The sequence below is a fragment of the Biomphalaria glabrata genome, chromosome 8 (assembly GCF_947242115.1).
Source record: "Biomphalaria glabrata chromosome 8, xgBioGlab47.1, whole genome shotgun sequence".
NCBI classification, from domain to species: Eukaryota; Metazoa; Mollusca; class Gastropoda; family Planorbidae; genus Biomphalaria; species Biomphalaria glabrata.
In genome coordinates, this window is record NC_074718.1 from 3,284,826 (window position 1) to 3,290,825 (window position 6,000).

A 6,000-nucleotide genomic window follows, 5' to 3' on the forward strand; every position below is an offset into this window, starting at 1 on the left:
TTTTTTTTTTTTTTTTTTAAAGGAAACCTCAGAATTTGCGCTATTCAGTTTTAGCTTTATCATCATAGGAATCCTTGGGCTTTATGCCTCTTTTCTTTGCCTCTTTTTTGGGCTTTAAATGCCTCTTTTATGGGCCATCTTGCCTCTTTTGTGGGCTTTTTTTTTTTAATATGTTTTTATTTGTAAGTTACCATAATTCACAAGTATTAAATCATAAACAATTGAAAAGTGATTAACCTAAAAATATAATAACAGTAATAGAAATATTATTTAATATCAAAGACATACTACCTAACCAATGAACCCCCTAAAGACAGAAAAATGATACAAGTATACTCTACTCCAGAACATTTTTTTTTTTTTTTTTTTTTTTTAAAGGAAACCTCAGAATTAGCGCTATTCAGTTTTAGCTTTATCATCATAGGAATCCTTGGGCTTTATGCCTCTTTTCTTTGCCTCTTTTTTGGGCTTTATATGCCTCTTTTATGGGCCATCTTGCCTCTTTTGTGGGCTTTTTTTTTTTTTTTTTTTTTTTTTTTTATTAATATGTTTTTATTTGTAAGTTACCATAATTCACAAGTATTAAATCATAAACAATTGAAAAGTGATTAACCTAAAAATATAATAACAGTAATAGAAATATTATTTAATATCAAAGACATACTACCTAACCAATGAACCCCCTAAAGACAGAAAAATGATACAAGTATACTCTACTCCAGAACAATCAACACAATATCAGATATCCCTGACCCCCAACACCCCATTTCTGAAAAACTACATGAGCATTATACAGGTATATGAAATCAAACTAGATAATTCTCTACCCTAAAGTCCATTATTTTTCTAAATGTTAATTCCAAGTGATTAGGATCAAACACCTTATTATTATGTAGACATTTTTAATTTTTAAATGTTGAAAACACAGCAGGTTTGCTATTAAAAAAATATATTTTCATTCAGATATTAATTTTATTTTTCATTGTTTGATTTAGGTAAATAGCTTTGTAAATATTAATCATATGGGAATAAGTTATTAGAAAGTAGTAAACAACATAGTCATATTTTATAAAAATTTAGTAATTAAAATGGAAATAAACTTCATTTACATGTCGCTACTTAAGGAAAGAACTAATGTCGACTAGAGATGGTTTAGCAGACCTGTGTTTAATCGGGCCTGCCGTTTATTCGGAATAAATCTTAAAAGTATTACATTTGTTTAATGTCTTTGGCTTGTTGGGACCACAATTCTGGTCATTTGGATCCTAGAAAGCTAGATTTAATATATTCAAATGCACGTTTTAAGAATAATTTTAAAAAAAAAAATTTTATTGATTTAGTCTGTCTGTCCGTCTGTCGGTTTGGTACAATTTTTGTACCTGTTATTTCTCCTAGTTTTCAAGCTTTGAAAAATCATTCATTTTTCCAGATAAAATATGAATCAATCAACAAATGTACCAATTAAATTATTAATTTGTGGTAATTAAATAATTTGGCTTCGTGTTGAATAACGGAAATAAATATTAGAGTACTGATAGATATGATTATAGATATACAGTTCGTTCCCTTAGATGAGCTTTGTTGTTGTTTTTTTAAATACTTTTATTTTTTGGATGGCGAGAATTTTCCATCCATTGACAACTAGCCTCTACGCCAGCATGAAAATGAAGCTCTGGATGCTGATTGGTTGTTGCGCGTGTTGCATAGAAACACGTGACTGCATCGGAAGGCCAGAAAAGTGTTGATATCTTTATCGATTTGGGGGCAAGTGACAACGCGGGAACTCCCCAACATTTAAAATGAGAACAAAGGAGAAAGAAGAATCAAAGAGAGACTATCGATACTATCAAACTGCAACAGGACACGTTTAAAGAGTTATTTCCCTTTTCTTAACACAGTGGCCCAGAAGTATTCGAAGATTTGGGCAACTGTGTTACCCGCTTAACATTGTAGGCCCCCTATTTAATAAGCGTTTCAGAAATTATACAGCACCCTCTCTACCCCCCCCCCCAAAAAAAAATCTCTTCTAACGCTAACAATAGAAGCTAGAAAACGTTTTTATGAGATTCTGACCATGACATTCTGGGGGGAAAACAAATCAGCGTCAAATAAACTGAGCTTTTAAGGGGAAGGGGTCGGCTCGATCTGACGACAAAGGAGGGGGGGGTGAAGTCGATTTGTATTTTAGGGAGAAAAGAAATGCAGTATTTACATTGTCCATTATTTTTACCTTTGCCTGTCCCTTAGTCTATTGGTCCGTGGGGGCACCATGCAAGACTCGTCGACCGTCTTTCTCCATTCTTCTCTGTCTTTTGCCATAGTTAGAACCTCTTTCAATGGCAGGTCCGTCCATTCTTTTATGTCCTCCCATCGCTTTCACTGTCTGCCTCTTCTTCTTTTTCCTGGTACTGTTCCCTGAAGGAAGGTCTTTGCGAGCCCAGAAGATCTTGTAATATGGCCATAGATTTTAAGCTTGCGTTTTTTTTACGATAGTTAGCAGGTCATCATGGGGTTCTATCCCTGCAGTAACCCTATCTCTAATCTCTTGGTTTGTGATGCGGTCTTTGAATGTGATAACTAGGATCCTTCTGTAGCATCTCAGTTCCATTGCTAGGCTCCTGCTCTCTATCTCTGCAGTAAAATTGAGATAATAAGAAGCGATGTTTAATTGATTCAATAAGTGAAGTCAAGCCGATTGAGTCTCGAAGTTGGATATTTTATAGTCCAGGCCCTTTCTCAATCTCCCTATATTTTATTCGCACTTGTGTCTTGTTCGGACTTTTCGAAGGTTCTAGTTTAAAATCTGCCCGCCTGCCATCCTCCGTCGTCCTGCGGGAGGTTTGGACAAGGAAGTACATTATCTTCAACTCTGAGGAATATCCGAAACATGCAACATATTTTACAAACAAACATTTTACAAACAAACATTTTACAAACAAACATTTTACAAACTAAGTGAATGAAAGAAATACAAACACATGTCAACATATATTTTTTTGTTCCTGCATGTGCCATTGTGGGCTCTTATTTGTTTGATATAGTAGACATGTGACGATTTGTTTTTTGTGTTCTCCTGATAACTGATTTGCATTAAGGATTAAGAAAAACCGAATTCATATAGTTGTTCTGTCTTCGGGCTGCTTGAATCAGACAGGAAGATCACTAGTGAGAAGCCTTTCGATAGGCTAAGTACTCCTGAGTAGGGCTTGAATTTCGTGGGCACCAGCTGGGAAAGGCTGTTTAAGTCGCCTTAGACTCATTTCTGTGGAGAGAGTTTGCCACCTTATGCTTCGAATGAGTGTCACAGTCTCAGTTGACATCGCCTGATTTAATGTTCCCCTCAGGTTGAGACGTTGAAAAGACTTAACGAATTCCTAATCTAGAAAATAGGAAGTAGAATGACTAAAATTGACTTTGAGTGCAGTCAGTTCAGTCAGTGAGTCAAGTGTTATCCTCTGTAAGAGGCATTCAAATATGATTTTAGTAGTAGCGTTTTAGTCGAGTTGTAACTCTGAGTTAAGTAGTATCTTTTGGGCAGTTGAAGCCAGTGAACACTACGTATATTCCTATTAGTTTTTCACTACACTGAGAGTTGGATATTTATTATGCAAGTATTATTGTTACCCGCTGTGATGCGGACGTTACTTGTGGTTTATTCTGTAACTAATCATCTTGGACATTCAATACCGCTGTTATGCGGATGTAATTATGCTTCACATCGGAAGTCTTGATGTAACTGCCAATAAGGTGCAGTATTATTATTATCGTCATTAAATAAACACTATATTTGTCTGCCAAAGAGAACTTGAGTCAATCTGTAATGTCTGTCACGTGTCAAGTGTGACTCCAGGAAGCACGAACCTAGCAGTCTACGCATTCGCGACACATTGGTAGTGACCAGTCCAAGTGTGTAATAGTAATACAGCATTCTTCAACATTACGCATTCTTCAACATTACGCATTCTTCAACGTTACGCATTCTTCAACGTTACGCATTCTTCAACGTTACGCATTCTTCAACGTTACGCATTCTTCAACATTACACATTCTTCAACGTTACGCATTCTTCAACATTACGCATTCTTCAACGTTATGCATTCTTCAACGTTACGCATTCTTCAACATTACGCATTCTTCAACATTACGCATTCTTCAACGTTACGCATTCTTCAACATTACGCATTCTTCAACATTACGCATTCTTCAACATCGGTACGTGACGTTTTGGCGCCGCCGTTTTGGCGACGCCGTTTTGGCCCCGCCGTTTTGGCGACGGGACGTTTTGGCGCGAGCCGTTTTGGCGACGGGACGTTTTGGCGCGAGATATCATTTGACGATAATTTAATAAGCACTTAGTTTTTTTTTAATGAACCCTTCCAGCGACTTAGGCAAATAACCATGGTGTCTATGTATACTTAACTTAAAATATTTTGAGAAACATGGTACATGTATATGATGTATTATATTTTTACTTATTATTAGCAAGTGTTTGGTATGTATAGCTGGAGATACCTTACAGTCATTAAATAAACCAATGTTAATGTCAACAAATAATTGCAACAATTTTTAGTCTATCATCGTTTCATTTTGTTTTTAATTTTAAAGTAATATCTTTAAAAAACCTTTTTGAAAATAAAAGTGTGACTCTTAATAAACACACATACACAATCCAAAATGTTTATTAAAGAAAATGATGTGAAAAACAAACACACATTTACATTTAGTACGTGAAAAATATGTCTTAAGACAAACACTCATGCAAAACATAGATATGAATAATTCTTTTAAAAAAAAATAATACAATAAACGTACATAATGTATTTCGCGCCAAAGCGTCCCGTCGCCAAAACGGCTCGCGCCAAAACGTCCTTTGCGCCAAAACGGCGGGGCCAAAACGGCGTCGCCAAAACGGCGTCGCCAAAACGTCCTGCTTCGCTTCAACATTACGCATTCTTCAACATTACGCATTCTTCAACGTTAAACAGTATAGCCTAACGTTGACAATGAGTCGCTAAAAACCATAAGCTTTGTATTTTTTCAACATATTACAATCAAACAATGTTACGTTTGTCACTCAACTGGTCAGATAAGATTTTTGGGGCAGCGCCTTAAGCTAACTCAGAGTTTTCCGGAGCCAAACCCCATGCGCCAACGTTTTTCTGCATTACTGAGCTTCAAAAACTATTTCTCCTGGCGACAACAACGCATTATTTTTTCTCATTGTAGGAAGATTACGATTACAATTCAAATAATAATATTGATATAGATTTTTTTTTTATTATTCAAGAAGAATGAAAAATCACTATCATTGTAAAAAAAATTAATGTACATTATATCGTTTAATTCGGGCCATTCAACGCGTTTTCTGCTAGAGGCGTCTGATCATTTAAATTCATAAAGTTCCTACGAATACATGCAAAACATTTTAACACCTCCTGGCAAAATATGCAAATCCAGAGTCTATGCGTCTTTTTCTAGGTCAGGACGGTCGAAAGGCACATTCCTGATTCCATATGCTAGGACAAATTTGTACAAATACTCCTTCTTCCCTAGCGCTATTAGAGCATGGAATGGGTTGCCTGAGCTAGCCAGGAAAACCAGTGACTTGGCAGAATTTAAGTCATTGGTTAATATGCATGACTAAATGCATGACGCGTAGGACGTAATCATCTTCTTTTTTGAAGTAACGTCTGTATTATATAAGATAAGAAGATAAGATATCCCGAGTGACTTATTATCTTTGTATCGTCTGTTGCGTGAACAGATCCCGCATGGAGACTTCTTGCTGGACAAGAGGAAGAACGAGCAAGCCCATTAGAAAACTACTTGCTGACCAGCTGACCAGAACAGGGTGAGTAAATCTCGGTTACGTCAAGGTCGTCAGTTTCTTTAGCCAACGGTTAACAATCAGGGTGTTATGTTGCCAGCACAAAGACAGGTCGTCTCTAGTTTCCCCAACTGAAGAAAAGTATCCATTGGATCTGTGTGGACTCAACGGCA